We start from the raw sequence: 16,636 nt of genomic DNA, 5'->3' as shown, positions 1-16,636 counted from the left end.
GGAGGACAGAGCTGGAGAGCCTTTAAGCACCAGGGAAAGGTCTGGGCAGGACCTGCAAAAGCAAGAAAGTGCTGCTAAGGCTTGGAGTTGAGTCCATGCTAACAAAGCCATTGAAAAAGCTGGTGGATTTTATAGGTAGCACCATGTTAATTTGGCTTCAGGCCAAAATGATGCATTTAAAACAACCCTGAAGCTTGAGAAAGTTTTTACTGGGGCCTGGCTTTGGGAACACGTCATTATTATATGTATGTATTTTTCCTTGGGCCTGGTGTACAGATGGCTGGGAGGTTGTGCTGCTGGCAGCCCCAGCTCGCAAACCACCAGGGCATTGCAGTAGGAAGTGCTTTGCTTCTCTTTCTGGCTTTTTGTTATTTTTTTTCTCCCCTTCAAAAATGTTACTGAACCACCAGATCTGTCCGTTAATCACTTTATTTAAAGCTAAACTTTATTATCCTCCAATTTCTCTCTGTGGTTAAGAACCACGGTGTTAACTCTTTTCCTAATGCATATATTTAAAAAAGTAATAATAGTGACTAATCAGTTATAAATCGTTCAAACATTTCTCTGCAAGGCAATTGTTCAGCACGTTGTTTAATGGCTTCTTTATTAGAGGGAGGAATTCCTGTGTCAAATGTTAGTGTTGGTACCTTCAGCTGGGATAAAATCTCATGATCACTGTGAGTCTTCAAATCTTTCTGCTGATTGGGATTTTCCCTTTTGCAGATTAAAATTAGTTTAATTACAACACCTATTCCAGATAATTTCAGAGTCCTACATCCTAATTCACAGGGAGAGTGACTGGTACCAACCACGGGAGGTTTGCTGGTCTCGCGGCCTCTAAACCCTTCTCACCAAGCTCTTTGCTCCATTTTTCCTCCTGTTGCTTTCCCTCATTTTCCAGCAGAACGTGATTCAGTCCTGCAGGACTTTTAGATCTCGACTTCTGCCTCTCCATTTTCCTCCTCCCTCTGAGAAAGGGCTTACAAACAGGATTGCAGGAATCAGCCGCTCTCATCAGAACAATTCGCTGAAGAACCGAAGAGCGTCGTCCTCCAGGAATATTATTTGCAACTATTTATACAGTCAGCTATAATTGTGAGGCTTAATTCATGCTCATTAAGTCCTCTGAGATGCTTGATGAGCAGTGCTAAGCATTACTGGTTATTTAAGCTGCTCACAGCACTGAAAGCATCACCATTTGTCTTGCCTTGATCTTTTTCCCCATCCCACCAGGAGCTGGGAGGGAGAACATCGGCACCAGCTGCCCTCTGGAACAATCTGGCTATTCCTTGCCAGAGATTACATGCCATGCCCTGGTAGCAACCAAAATCCTGAAGAAAGGAATGAAGCTTTAAAATGATGTGCTCAAAAAAAATGGCTTGGCAGAGAAGATGCAACTGCTTTGACATTGAGGTTATTTAGCTGGGAATTTATGTGTCAAAAGCTTAAAAGCTTCACCAAAGAAAATTTAAGAAAGCACCATGTTTCCAACTAATTAAGTAATGTCAGCCAAATATAATTTATTTCTCACCATCAGTCATGTCTACAGCAGAATTATCTCATTTTTGATTTCTAATGACTTTCTCTCTCTCTCATTAATCTGGCCATGAATTATTTTTATGTAACTTTTTGGCATTGAAGCAAAGAAATTTTTTTCTTTTTAATAAAAGCAGCATCCCTGGATAATTCTACATCACCCTTGAAAGGGGGCAAGGAGTTTAGCTGGGGTTTCATGGCACAACTCCAGCCTCCCTTTCCAGGAACCCTGGTAGGCTCTACCCCAGGTCTTCCCCAGGATCTCAGCTTGTCCTTGATTCCCTGAGGCTTCTCTTCTAGTACCAAGGTCTGTAAACAGGTTCTGGTTTGGGTTTTTATTCTGACAACAACAACAACAACAAAAAAGAGGCCTTTCCCTGGAGTTCTCTGTGTTTTTTTACCCAGCATTGCTGCCTTTTCTGTTTCTCACAGGATCCCTGGCTTTTCTTGTAGACACAGGCTGTTGCTGAGGCTTAAAATTTGATTCCTCCACTGATCATCCAGGACTCTGTCCCAGGCATGCATGTCCTGGCTATTGGAAATGTCCTTATTTCTGCTTCACTGCTCTGATTCATGTCTTGTTTTTTCACTAGTGGTTTGGTATCTGAAGCTCAGCTTGTTTCCAAGTCCCTGGAGCAAGCCCCGAGGATGCTCCCAAACAGGGCTGGATTTGGATGTGTTGTTTGCATCCAAATCCCACCTCCTCCTCCAAGAGCAAGGAACTGGAGATGAACCTTCTTTTGCTGCTGCCCATGGGTGAGCAGGGGTGGATCTGTAGTTTGGAGGTCTGTGCTCTGCCTGGATTTCTCTGGCAGTGAGGACCTCGAGCACAGCCTGAAGAGATCAACAAATCCCACTTGTACTGCCAGTCCCAGCTGCAGAGCAAACTCAGGTTATTTAGAAAAGGCAGGCAAGCATTGGGGATTTTACATAGATTGGCCAGACCTCCCAAAAGTTCCTTTGTTTCCAACCACTGCAGAAGCAGATCCTGCTATCCAGTCACTGAGAGCTCTCCTGCAGCATCTCCCGTGGGAGGAGCTGCCACTTCCAGCCAGCCCGGGGTGCTGCGAGGTAACCTGGCTGGCAGGTGACCCGGGCAGAGAGCAAGGGCTGCTCCAGCACCTCCCTGGGGAATGCAGGAGCGAGCTCACAGCCAGGAATGCCAGGCAGGCAGAGCCTCAGCTGGCAGAGATCCACTGCCTTCAAAGGCTGAGCTGGGAGGAAGCTGCAGGCAGTAAACAGAAGGCTGGAGGATGGTGTGGAGGGTGGGAAAGGGAGCACTGTGCAAGGACACCTCAAATATTGCCTTTCTGTGCCCTTTGCATGGGCTGGGGATGCTTAGAGGTCCCATGCCCACCCTACCAATAAAGGCACAATTTAAGGTGGCTGTGACTGGTCTCAGCGTGGAACTCTCAACAGGAGTGCAGTTGCACTGCTGGTTAGTTTGGGTTAAGAGATCACCTACAGCTCAGTGTTTCCCTAGTGCTTCACCAACAGCTTATAAATATGGTGACAGGTTGGATTTACCATGGTCTTCCTCTCTGTCGTGGTTTAACCCCAGCTGGCAGCTCAGCCCCACTTGCTCACTGTCCCCTGGTGGGATGGAGGACAGGATTGGAAGAGTAAGTCTGAGAACCTGTGGATTGAGATAAAGAGAGTTATCTGTGTTATCTGTTGTGTCCCTTCCCAACTCCCTGTGCCCCCCAGCCCCCTCACTGGTGGGATGGTGTGGGGAGCAGGAAAGGCCCTGGCTCTGTGGAAACCCTCCTCAGCAGTAAGGGAAACATGCCTGGGTTATCAGTGCTGTTCCCAGCACAAATCCAGATCACAGCCCTGTATCAGCTGCTATAAAGAAAATTAACTCTACCCCAGCCCAAACCAGCACAGTCTCTCACCTGTGTCATCTTGGATGACCAACCAGCCTCCAGCACTGAATTCCCAAAGCTGAGCTTGGGAAGGAACAGGGGAAAGTGAGCAGGTAAATCACATTCCTGTGGTTGCAGCCTAAAAACTGGAGGACTCTGGTCAGTCCATGACCTGTCAGTGCTGAGAACTGGGAGAGGCTCTGGCCAACCTGGTCTCAATCCATGGCCCCACATCCCAGCAGGCACAGGAAAGGACCCTGTTGTTTACAACCTGCTGTAGGAGATGCAGAGCTGCTCTACTCTCTGTCCCACTCTCCCTTTCTCCTAAACCAAAGCAAAACTTGAAAATCAAAAAGCTGAATGAGGAAAACTCCCCTAAAACTCAGAGGAGTTTTTGACTCACTTCTCCTCCCCAGATTTTCATTATTTCCTATGGAAAAATCCACTTCACCCATGGAAACCTGCCGTGCAGAACCTTCCATGCAGTTAAAAAGTAAGAAAACAACTTTTTTGGAGAACAGAGTGGCACTGACACTTCTGCTAATTCTGGCCCAGCATGAGGCAGCCAGATGGGGCAGGGGGGACGGGAGCAGGGACCTCCAGAGCTGGATGTGTCTCTGCAGCAGGAGGGCTGTGAAAGCCCCATGTCTCAATTTATATCTCAGCAGCTCTGCAGGTGAAGGTCTATCGGGCAGATATGGAGATGTGCAGGAGCCACGGGGCTGTGCTGATATTAAACCCATCCTAACTGCTCTTCAGTGCTGGACTAAAGCAGGGTTGACTGCAGAAGTGTCAGACAGCACTTGGCTTTCTTTGATCATGAGAATGATGGAAAAAGTAAACTTCAGGCCAAGTATTAACACAGCTCTGCCAATGGGAAGCTCCAAGGCACAGATCTCCTGGGGACCAGCAGCACCAGTTCAGCCTGGGGAGGGCAGCCCTGCTGATGTGCAGGGTGGAATTTAGCAGATACTAACCCAAAACCTGGGGCCACAGTCATGTGGCCAAAGGCTGATGGCTGCAGACTTACAGAGGGCATGTTTGGATTAGATATGAGGAAAAAAAATCCTTCCCTGTGAGGGTGGTGAGGCCCTGGTACAGGTTGCCCAGAGAAGCTGTGGCTGCCCCATCCCTGGAAGGGATCCTGGGGATCCCTTGGATCCCCATCCAAGGCCAGGTTGGACGGGGCTTGGAGCAACCTGGGCTGGTGGAAGGTGTCCCTGCCCATGGCAGGAGGTTGGAACAAGATGATCCTTAAGGTCCCTCCCCACCCAAACCATTCCATGGCTCTGTGTGCAGCTGTAGGTGTGTTGCATCTCCACCTGCAGCGTGGGCTGCTCAGGTGATTCTGAGACATGGACATAGAATAATACTGTATTCATTTTTTTTCAAGTCTTTGCAACAAATTCCAGTGTGGAGGGCCAAATCCTCAACTTGGTATGAATCAGCCTCTCTATTTTTTTTTTCCAGGTAACTTCAGTGGACCCTCAGGGCTTATGGCATCTGGTGGGATCTGCTTGTACAGAGCTCCAAACACAGCAGCAAGCACCTGGGCAGCCTGGGACTCATCCTGAGTAGCCTTGTGGTTCTGATGGGATTGACTTTTAGTCCATCTACCTCAACATGGCCACAGATGCATGAAGTGATACAGTTGTACCAGAAATCCAGTTGGCTCTCAGTCCTGAGGAAATTCATATGCCATGTGTTGGGTTGGCATCACCCATCCCTGGAGGGGGAACAGTGCTGGGATCTCATTATGCTCCCTCTGTGTATATTTGCTTTATACTGCTTTGTTTGAGAGTGTGTTTGGTAACTCTGTTGTTCAAGTATTGTGCTGGGAAACACCCAGTGTTTATGTACCAACAGGGAATGACAGTCTGCAAACAGTCAGGGCTGTGGTTCCAGTGGTACAGGGGGTGGGGGATGTGGGCTGAGGGGTCTTGTGCAGGATCTCTCGGAGTAAGGAGGTCCATATGATGGGATCTGGGGCACAAGGACTGGATTACCTGTGGAAGGGGAGTCTGTGAAACGTTTGTTTAGTGTCTGTGTTGCCATTTGTGGCAGAGCCCACCTCACCAGTGTGAGGGATTAACCCTTTGCTCACGTGTAACCTTTTAAAGATGAAGCCAAGGGTCTGAATTTGGGTCTGCATTTGGGTCTGCACAGACCAAACCACGAGGTCAATGCAGAAGGTCACCTCCAGAAGTCCTGACAGTCTCAGGGACTCCCCTTTCTGCCCTGCTCAAGGAAGGATAGTGGGGAGACTTTGGTCTTCTGGGTGTTTCTTGGCAGTTCACAGGCACTCCAGAAGGTTTATAATGAGGTGCTTTTCTAATTCCGTACAATCCCATTTTCAGTGGCAACTTGGGCTCTTGGCACTCATTTTCCTATGGAATCCTGATGAGGACTAGGTTTCTATGGCCTCTAGCTTCAAAATAGAGAAGCAATTTGCTTATACTGGCAGTTAGAAGCCTAATTGGGATCTGGGCCTCAGGACCAATCACTTCTGAAAATGTTGCCTCAAACACTTCAGCCCCAGGTGCTTGGGCAGTTTCACTGGTTCTTCACAAGTTCACAACCCTTTTAGGAGGTTATCTAAAGAGCTGAAGCAAAGTCCTGTGCTTTGGGAGGCTTGGTTTATGCTCCTGGGTTGCTCGGATGGGGTGCTTTTGGCAAGCAGCTCCCCCTGCCCGCACATCTCTGTGTTGTTTCCATCCTGAGCTCCCGGTTCTGCTTTACCTTACCCTGACAGCTCTGATAATTCTGGAGCAGCACTTGGATACTCCAGCTGGGCCCATGTGTATCCTTTTTTGCTGTTCGCTGCCTTTATTCTCCTATTTTAAAGTATAAATAATGATGTGTCCTGGGAATAAACAGTAAATTCAGGAAGAGCTTATAGTTTAGAGAAGATTGACTAATTCTTGGCAAGGGCACGTTGGCATAGCAGTGTTGCCTTCAAGGGAGAGGAATTGATTGATGTTTGCAATGTGGCTGGCCCTGTTTCTCCAGATGTTCTGGTGAATGCCTGCAGATAATGAGTCCTGTCTGGAAATCTGCAGAAATTTATGAATATTTGTGGGATAAGGATGGTGTTACATGGATTACTCTGACCTGCTCCAGGCATGGCTCAATGCAGGGCAATAAGCAGCCCCACCCTGCTTTCTGAGGCATCACATGCTGCCAGAGAGGCCCTAAGTCAGCTGTGGAGGACAAAACTGCAGCTTCTGGAGGTGGATTTATCAAGTGAGTGATCGCAGCTCGCTGCCTCTCGCTGTGTGTGTGAGACATAAACATCTATTATCTTCATTTGTAAAATTTCTCCGTGGCTCACCTCGGGGCAGACACTTCTGAGAGCTCAATTACAGGCAGTTAGCTGCTTGACAACACTCCTGGCAGATGCTGGCAGAGTGCAGGGCTGTGTCCCTGTCAGACAGCAGATCTCTCTGTTTGTTAATGTACCGACATCAAGTGGTGCCTGAAGTCACCTGGGGAGCTGCTGGGATTGTCACAGGGGTGGAAAGAGGGGCAGCCTGGAGTGTGAGCTCCTTGTGGCTCTTACAGGAGGTCCCAACAGGTCTTTTGGTCTCACTGATCCCCGTGGGGATGGAAGGGCAGTATCCCTTGGCATGGTCAGTCCTCGTCTCCAAAATCAGTGTCATTCAGGCACGAGAAGTTTCCTCCCTGCACCACAAGTGCATCCACAAAGGGATCTGCCCAAGGACATGCAGGAACCCTGTGGAAGGGCTTGCAATCAAAGGTGGATTCCTGGCTCTCAGCCCACAGTTCTTTAAAGCATTTAAGCAGATACAAATCCCATCTGAGGATTGGACCTCTGCTCTCCAGAGGGATCAGAGAGCAGAAACTGTCCCTGTGCCAGAGCCACCAACACAAACAGTCCCTGTGGGGCTGGAGGGGACGGTCCCTGCTGTCCTTCACCTCAGTGTCTCCCCACCTGGAGGGTGACTGTGGTGAGGAAGGATCTCTGTAGGCTTACAGCATCCAAGTGATGCCTTTGGAGGTAGCTCTCTGTCAACCTCCTGCTCTGCTGAGTGACATAATGAGGGTGGGAAGGGGCTGAGAGTGACCTGGGGGTTTTTCAGGTCTTATTTACCTAAAGATACTTCCATTCCCCACCTAAAAGGCAGTGGAAGGACTCTGCACGGCCAAGTGACAGCTCCAGTGATCAATCAGTTCTTCCTAATGACCAACATCCTGCAGTGGTGAAGGGCCACAATCAATCTCAACCCGTTATTATTACATGATTTAATTGTAATTACGGGAGGGAAACACGATGTTACACTTTCACATCCCTCATCCCAGAGCTGCAACTTTGGGTGGCACCTCCCAGGCACGTTCACTGAGGTACCTAATGAAGGTCCCTCCTCCTGCTCTTCCCTCCCTGCCAGCCCCCATACCCTGGTTTGGCACAGGTAGGAGCTGAGGAGGAAACAGGATGAGGGAAAAGGCTGCAAACCAGAGCTTATTACACCAAAACTCATGTCCTTTCTGCTTCACTGGTGTCTCAGCCCATCCCCACCCAACACATCCCTGGTCCTAGAGACCAGATCCTCACATCTGTGCAGATAGGAATTACTTTTTTTTTGCTGGAAATCCTAAATATTTTTTAAATTAAAACAACATTATTTTGGCCGACCACGAACAAAAAAAAAAGCAAGAGAAAAATAACCCCCCGGAGTTTTTGTTGCCCCAAGATGAATTATTTTCCTAGAAGCAACATAGATGTTCAGAAGCAGTTCTTCTGATTGAGAGTTTGATCCCATGTCCAAATTACCTGAAGAAAAGTGCCTTTAGGGAGTTTTTAGATACAGGAGAAATGAACGAAGTATTTTGTAGTCAGCCAAAGAAAATATTTGTTTAAAATATTATCTATGTCAGAAACTTCCTTCTCATTCCAAAGAGGTCAAATATCTGTCAGAAATGAGCCTTTTGTGGGGCACTTGGATGGATTTGGGTGACCTCGAGGTCCCTTCTAGACTATCTTCTGTGACCCTATGACATTAATCTCTGTTCTAATGGCCTGATCATCAATTATCACTGGATAAAGGAAAATGTCATTTGATAATGCCTCCCTGGCTGTGTTTGCACAGGCTGCTCCCTCACCCCTGGAATGCAGAGCTGGGAAGGGATCTGGGACACACCTGTACCGAGTTTGGGTTTCCACTGGGGATTGCTGGGAAACTGCTACAGATTCTGCTGGGGTTGGAAATGTTGCTGCAGTACCCTGGAGCACAGGGAGAACAAAATGCCCATCACAACCTCCAGCCTCGACCTCCCCAGCACATGGGATTGGTGTAGATGGGTCCAGGTGCCTTGTCCTGGCTGGTGAGGATGGGGGGGCTCCAGGTCAGTTATATCCCTGATGGAACCTCATGGGAGTGAGGTGAGTCTGGACCAAAATAACCCCATGGCTGATCTCTGATCTCCAGTCCTGGGGCAGATCTGACAGAGGGGACAGGGGATGTTTTCCCTCCAGCAAAGCAGCAGTAACGTGAGAGCTGCTCTGTTTGCACTCACATTTCTCTCTTCATCAGAAGACCACAACCAATGCAACATCTCTCTCTGTCTCTCTCTCTGGAGAATTTAGTTTCCAGACTTCTTTTCCCCATGGGGCTGCTCCCAACACTGGTAGAAATTTTTCCTGCCCCATGGACTGAGGGTTTTTTTTCCTTCCCTTTCTGCCCCCAATGATGTTGATATTCACAGGTCAATCTCTGCACTTACCACCACTGAGCTGGTTTTATGATGTTAAAGGGCACAGTGATTTTTTTATCATATAGTTTCTTTTTCCTCCCATCTCCCTCAATTGTAATTGAAGAAATATTGGTTGTGGAGTCTTCAGCATAAAAGTGGCAAGGCTGAGTTAGAAACTGAGGGTTTCTGCTGCAAAACACCCAAAGTGTCTTGTGCCTCTCTCTGGAGTAGCCATGTGCTGTGCCAGGAAAGCTGGTAGTCAGGCACTGCATCTCTTTGTCAACTTCCCTTGATCCTGAAGACTGGATTCACACTGAACTCCGCCTTGGAGAAAGTGTCATTGGGCTGGAGAAGACCCTGAGCTGCTGGTCCAAAAAACTTTTGAAGTGTTACCCACCAGAGGACAAGAAACTGTATCACAGAATCACAGACTGTGCTGAGCTGGAAGGGACCCACAAGGATCATCCAGTCCAACCCCTGGCCCTGCACAGGCCCATCCCCAGGAGTCACCCCCTGTGCCCCAGAGGATCATCCAAACCCTCCTGCAGCTCTGGTAGCCTTGGGGCTGTGCCCACTGCCCTGGGGAGCCTGGGCAGTGCCCAACCAGCCTCTGGGGGAAGAACCTTTTGCTGAGATCCAACCTGAGCCTGCCCTGACACAGCTCCAGCCATTCCCTGGCTGCTGTCCCTGGTCCCCCCAGAGCAGAGCTCAGTCCCTGCCCCTCCTCTGCCCCTGCCCAGGAAGGTGGAACTGCACTGAGGTCTCCCCTCAGCTTCCTCTTCTCCAGGCTGAACAAGGACAGCACAAAACAGGAGAGGGGGGAAAAAAAAGCATCACTCAGAGTTTTCCTCTTGCAACAAACTGCATGGAGCTTTCATGTGCCCTGGCAGGGAGGTCCCTTCAGTTATTCTTAGATCTTGCTTATAAAAATGTTAGTGCAGAGTTCACAATAACAGAACCCTAATTGACCCACAGTGTGCATGAAATAAATAATAAATGGGAAGAAAGTATCAATGAATGGTGTCTATGGCAGACATCTGTTTTCTCCCTGGCCTGCAGCCACACCTCTCTGGGCTCTGATCTCACCAGCCAAGCAGGGTCAGACGAGGCCAGCTCCTGGGTGAGGATCAGCACGTGGATGCAGCGCTGTGGGAGCTCTGTGTTGGTACCTGTGGGCTTGGCCACTTGCTCCTGCCCTGCCTCAGAGCAGCTGGAGTGTCAGGCAGGTCATCAACCTCCCGAGGACGATCATCTTGAAGTCCTAGACAAAAATCAGTGGGTCGGGGGATTAGCAACAGCTGCTGCCTAGAGATTGTCCCTGAATATTGTGAGGTACTCCAGGGTTTTTATGGGATGCTGAGTGGCAGAAAGGTGACAGAGTGGCTTCTTGGCAAGTGTAAACACCCAAACAAATGTTGGTCGGTGCCATTTGCAGGAAGGAGGCAGAGATGGAGCAGATTTCAGAAGATTTTTAATGAAAAGGAAGCAGAGTCGTGTTTTCCCAGTGATAAAGCAGTTTCAGATGGTCAGTGGGGCTTTGGCAGAGGGAGAGCAGAGGAATCCCTGAGATGACCAGATGTGGGTTCTGAATCCACCTAATCTCTGTAGGAGAAGAGTTTTTTGTTCCAACAACTAGATTCTCCTACCTTGAGCACAGGTATGAATAGATGCAAAGGCATTTCTTGAGGTGAAAAATCAGCTTTTTTTCAGTTTCACCCCCTTGCTCCTAAAAGCAGGCTCAGCTGTGCCTCCAGAGCCTTTAAAACTGTGGAATTGCCCATGAAGGAGGCCCACAGCTGCCAGCCCAATGTCCTGGTGCTGTGCATGCTGTGAGCAGAGCTCAACACATCTTGCCATGTGAAAAACAGCATCTGGGTTGCAGCTGGGGGAGGAAACCAATCTGCTGTTCCAGGCAAAATATGCCCTTCAGGCTGGAATGTCCCTTCCCTGTCCCCCGTGGTGCCCACTGACAGCTCTGCCTTGGCTGCCCTGGGCTGGGCAGAGCCCTTTGCTGCTGAGCTGCAACCCAAAGAGCTTTTCCTTTCTGCCATCAGCTCCTCAACACCACGGGTTTTTTTCCCATCTCAGAAGGGTGCTTGGGAAAACTTGCCAAAAAGGCAGCATTCACTGGGCTCAGCCCTGCTCTCCTATCTGGTTATCTCTCCTTTCCAGCCCTTTGACTTGTTGGCACCACGTCTCGCCCCAGGCTGTGTTTCCTGCACAATTCTTATTTTTGGATGAAACACCTGGCACAGTTGCACTCATTCAGCCTCTCTGATGGAACACTTCAATGTTGTGAAGAAACAAGTTTGTCTTGTCCAGCTAAGCCCAGTCCCTCGAGCTGTCCCAGCACACAGTGAGATGTGGGAGATGCTACGAGGTCCATCCGTGCTTTTAAGGGTTTAGTGCTGATTTCAGTGGATTATCTGCAGCCAGAGCTGCTTTCCTGACACTTCACTTGAGCTGAGTAATATCTTAAGTGCTTCTGAGTCTTGCTTTGCTGTTGGAAATGAGGGCATGATGGCAGGGAGGGGGGTGGTCTGTTTTCCTTTGAATTAGCTTCTACTTCTGAGGCCTCAATTACACTCAGGTCATGATTTCTGGAGCCTTTTTTTTTTTTTTTCTTTCTTCCAAGCATTAATGGTAGAACTGGAGTTACATTAGAAAGCTGAGAGTTGCATGTATAACTGAGTATGTCCTTGTGCTGGGGACTGCAGAGAAATGCCAAATATAATGGATTTCATGATAAAAACTGCAGAAAACAGTGGCTGTGTGTGATGACAGCTCCTGCAGAAGTTGGGTTGATGTTATCATGTACTTAATGAGATGTTTTGAGCCCAAAAAACTTCACACTGGGGATGTCACTGGCTGTATGTAGTTTAAAGGGAGAGTTCATAAGTAATATTTGGCCTCTGGAAAAGGCCAATTAGTCACTTCAGCCCAAATGACAGAACGTGAGGGATTGCCTGGGGGACGGGTTGCTAATGGTGGCTTTCAGTTCCAGCCTGCCTGCTTAAAAGCTGCCAGAAATCTTATGTGGAGACAAGCACTTTCTTATTTCTGCCTCCTCAGTGTGATGTTGGGAAATGGCTGTTCCTGTCTGGTGTGGCACAGCCCTGCCCCAGGGGGGTGGAAATGGAGCTGGAGTCCTTTGGCTGCAGCTGGGGAAGGGTCAGGACAAGCTCCGAGGGGCTGAGCAGAGTTACCCAAAGCTCCCTCAAACTCAGAGTCTGCCCAGCACTGTCAGGATGAAATATTTGCCCTTCTCCTCTGTGGTTTCCCACCTTCACCCAGCTCCCCACAGCCCAGATGGTCCCCAATTCACAGCCCTGGTGGTGGTTGGCACCAGGAGACCCTTCCTTGCCAGGTATGGGGACGTCCTGCTGCGAAGTGTTGAAGGGAGCAGTGCTGGGCATCAAATTCCTCCTCCAGTGTTCTCCCCTGCTGGTTTCTCACTGGAAGAGGTCAAAATGAGACAACTGGGAATCCCTGAGTTAGAGCCCATGAGTGCAGCAGGACTGGGGGACTCCTGGGCGAGATGGTCTCTCCTGGCTGCTGAGATGGGCAACTCTGGAAGTTGTGAGTCTTAGAGATGGAAATATGGGGAAAACACAGGTCTTGATCTGGAGCAGGGCAGCTCCAGGTGCTCCATCTACACTGGGTGGAGGTGAGTCAGGCCAAGAGGTGTATTCATGTAGGATTTAATTCAAAGTAATGAGCTGGGGAGGTTCACCAGTCCGTGAGGGAATGTGGTGGTCACCCCCAGTGTGGTCACTGCTTTTGGAGGACAGATGTCCCACGCTGTGTCACCTTGATGGGAAGCAGTAACACAGCAGGGCCCAGCACCAGAGTGTCCTCCCCAAAAGCTGTGTTTCAGCTCCCCAGCACTGCAGAAGTGGGAATGAAGAGGAACCTCAGGGTTGATTTCCCCCTCCTGAGGCTGATAAAACTGCCCTGAGGTTATAACCCAGTAGCCAGAAGTGGTAGCACTGAAGGCTGGAGGGGACAGGGCTGGTGTTCCTCCAGCCTGGCAGTAACACATGAGTTCAGGTGGGTCCTTTTCTTTGGAATCATAGAATCCCTAAGCTTGGAGAACACCAAGATCACTGAGTCCCACCTTCCCATGCCACTGTGCCGAACTCCATCACCTCCCTCTTCTCCAGAAACTTGCACTCAGGCCTAATCTTCCTTCAGATTTATCTTAATTATTAATGCAACACATCTGTCAGAAGTCATGTAAGCTCAGAGCGAGGGAAGGGATTAGGACAAGGTTTGGGAGTGTCTGCTGTACTTAGTATTTCTAACACTGGCGTGTTAAAATGAACAGAAAAGTCTGTCCAGGGCCCTGAGTCATCAGCTCATTACTGAATTTAAAGTAAAGTGTGACTAATTAAGATTTAGGAGATTTCATTATGTAATTACATGCATTATATAATTTCATTATAAGAGACCTCTTCCTGTGCTTGCTGCTGGGAAGAGACCCAACATCAGAGACCCCCCATGGGTCTCACCTGCCCAGCCCCTGTGCCTTGGGGTCTGTGCCACCCCCTGCTCCAGGGTCAGGAGAGAACCCCGAGGGGTGTCATGCCCATGTCCCCACCCTGCAGCAGAGCTGGGGGCCCTGGGGGCACATTTCAGCTCCAGTTCTGCCCCTGCCCCTGGAAAATGTCTCCCCATTCCCTGCCCTGCAAGTGGGGATCATTTTCTAGGCTCCATTTCCCGAGTGTCAGGGTGGACAGCACAACTGAAGAGGAATTGTACCTCCAAAATACCAATGCCAGAGCCAGAAGCAATTTTATGTAGCTGTGGAGTCCCAAATCCATGCTTAGGCTCCCTTGGCAGTCAGTGGAAAACTGAGGATGCTTCCAAACTGTGGCTGAGGTGAGCTGTCTGTGGAAGCAGAGCCCCAAAGGTTGGGTATGATACGTCCAGGCCAAAGCTAATTGTCTCAAAAAGAGTAAGTCTGTTGGGTGCAAGAGAAATAGTGTTTGGCTTGCATTTACATGTTGTCTGAAATCATTTGTCAACAATCTTCTGTAATTAGATCTTGATTTAGGCTAATCATGATATGCCTTGTTAACTCAAAATGTGTATTTAAACCCCCATTGACTGTAATAGGACAGAAGCACATGCTGAGGAAATCTGAAACACTTTTAGTGGTTTCACAAAGAGACTGAACTGAAATATTCAGCCTTTTTGCTGTTTCAACCATTCTTTCCGCAGGCAAAAAAAAAAAAAAAAATTGAAAAATTCCATTATTCAAATATTATGAACTGTCTCCCATTATTTTACCAAGCTGGGAAATTTGTGAAAATTCCACTCTGGGAATGTGAAAGCAAAACACACCAGCACATTAAAGTGTTTTAGAGCCACTGCTGAGGAAGTGGTGACATGGTGGCTTTGTTCCAATTTTCTATCTGCGTGTTGGGGTTGGTGGTTTTTTTTTTCCTTACCTTTTGTCCCTGCAGAAATTCCAGGACTGAGTCAATTTTGCGAAAGTCTCTTGGATTCCACCAGGACTGAATTTGCAGCCTTGCTAATGTAATTAACGTCTATTAAGCGAGCGTGTGCCCTGAGCAGCTTAATAGGAAAATCTAATAATGTTTCCTATTGGAATGTTCCCTGTTAAATCGTCAAAGTGCTCCAGTGCATGTTTTCTGTAGGCAGCACTGTATAATGGAAATGTTACACAAATTACTATTAGGCCCTTGCTGAAATGGGATCTTTTATTTAATTTGATTTTACAGCCAGGATGCAGAGGGAGTGCTGCAGCCAGGCAGAAGGAGGTTTTGCTGGGATCACCTTTGGAATGGCTCCTCCACACGGAGGGGCCGGGGCTGGGTTATTAGCTGAGCTGTAAATGGCATTAATAATGTCCTTGTGGAGCAATAGCGTGGCAGGATGGGCTCCATAAAAACAGGAATCCTGTGGCTGACCAGTGTTTTGTTTTAGGGTTGTGTTTTTTTTTTTTTTTTTAAGGTGGGTAATAAAAGAAGAAAATGGAAAGCTTGTGCCTTTGTTTGTGTTTGGGAGCAGAGGTGCAGATGTTTGGATAAAGCCCCCCTTGTTCTGTGGGGGCTGCTGCTGCCCCACCTCTGTCTGCTGGAGCCCCTGGGTTTGCTCAGGGGTTTAGGGGTGGTTAATGGAGCAGGGACAGAGGGACCCTCATCCCAAATTCCCTCCCTGGTTTCTCTGTGTTCCAGGATTGCAGAGAGAACAGCCAGGTCTCCCACTGGAAAGGGACAGATGGGACAGGAGGGCACAGCCACTGCACTGCCCATGTGGTGCCACCACGAGTGCCCACCCTGGGTAACCTCTCCATCATCCCTGTTTTACTCCTGAGTTGTAAGGAGGGTGATGCTTCTGTCCCTTGAGCTTGGGAAAGGGATGAAATTCCAAAGGAAAGAGGTGAAATCCCAAAGGAAAGGGGTGAAATCCCAAAGAAATGCTGTCGTTTCTCTTTTTGGTAGCCACACAGTCTCCTCGGTCAGGGAGTCTGCTGGTTTACAGGGCAGTAAATGCCCAAATTCAGCCTCTTGCCTCCAAAATCTGAGTAGCAAATGCTCATGTTGGGTGAGGGAGATGCTGGGTTGGCTCAGTCTGGGGTGGTGCAGCTCCAAGAGTTCAGCCTCAGCAAAATATTAACTGAAAAGCAAGATTTCTTCCTCTTTTAGTTGATTCTCTTCTGGAGAGGGGAAGGAATGAACATCCCCCTGGATTTTAGGGGAACAAGGAGAGCAATGTGTTTAGGGAAGTCACTGAGATGGGCAGAGTATCTGCATCGATATGTAAAGGGAAAACTCTGCCTCTCTCTCCAGTCTGCTGCTTGAAGTCCCCTCAGGAGGAAAGCACCAGGCTGGGGGTTCTTTAATTTTTCATCACACAGGCAGAGCTGTTTCCTTCCCAGCAAGGAGAATTTCTTTGTCAGAGCAAACTGCTTAATTCTATCCTATGCACCATCCTGTACCTCGTGTCTCACAGCACAGCTCCTGCTGTCCCTTTGGCAGCATCAGGTGCTCCTCATGTGTGCCTGAAGTTGAGGTGTCCTCCAGGAGCAGCTCCGGGTGTAAATTGTGCCGCAGGAATAGCAAATAATGGAATGCTGAGCAGCCCCTTCAGCTCTGTCTGCCTTGGAGCAGCACTGTGTGTGCCAGCAGATAACCCTGGGCTGCCCAGCCAGTGGCCAGGGCAGTCCTGAACGTGGGACAGTCAAATTCAGTTTGGATTTAATGGAAATTTCCCCCAGAGCACTGGCCCAACAACCCACACGTACATTTGAGTGACCTGGTCTAGTGGAAGTTGTCCCTGCCCATGGAGTGAGATGGTCTTTAAGGTCCCTCCCAACCCAAACCCACTCTGGGATTCTATGTCTAAAGTTCGCTGGGACCCTCTCTCTTCCAGAAAAGCACCATGAGCATGGTAGGGGCTTTTCTGGCTACAAATCCTCTCCCAAAGACTGAGATGTTGAAGTGAAGCTGAGAACCAGGAGCAGCCCCAGATCTCCTGGCCCAGTGAGGGAGCTG

Source organism: Chiroxiphia lanceolata, chromosome 19, assembly GCF_009829145.1.
Source record: "Chiroxiphia lanceolata isolate bChiLan1 chromosome 19, bChiLan1.pri, whole genome shotgun sequence".
Taxonomy (NCBI): Eukaryota; Metazoa; Chordata; class Aves; order Passeriformes; family Pipridae; genus Chiroxiphia; species Chiroxiphia lanceolata.
This window is presented reverse-complemented; position numbering follows the sequence as displayed.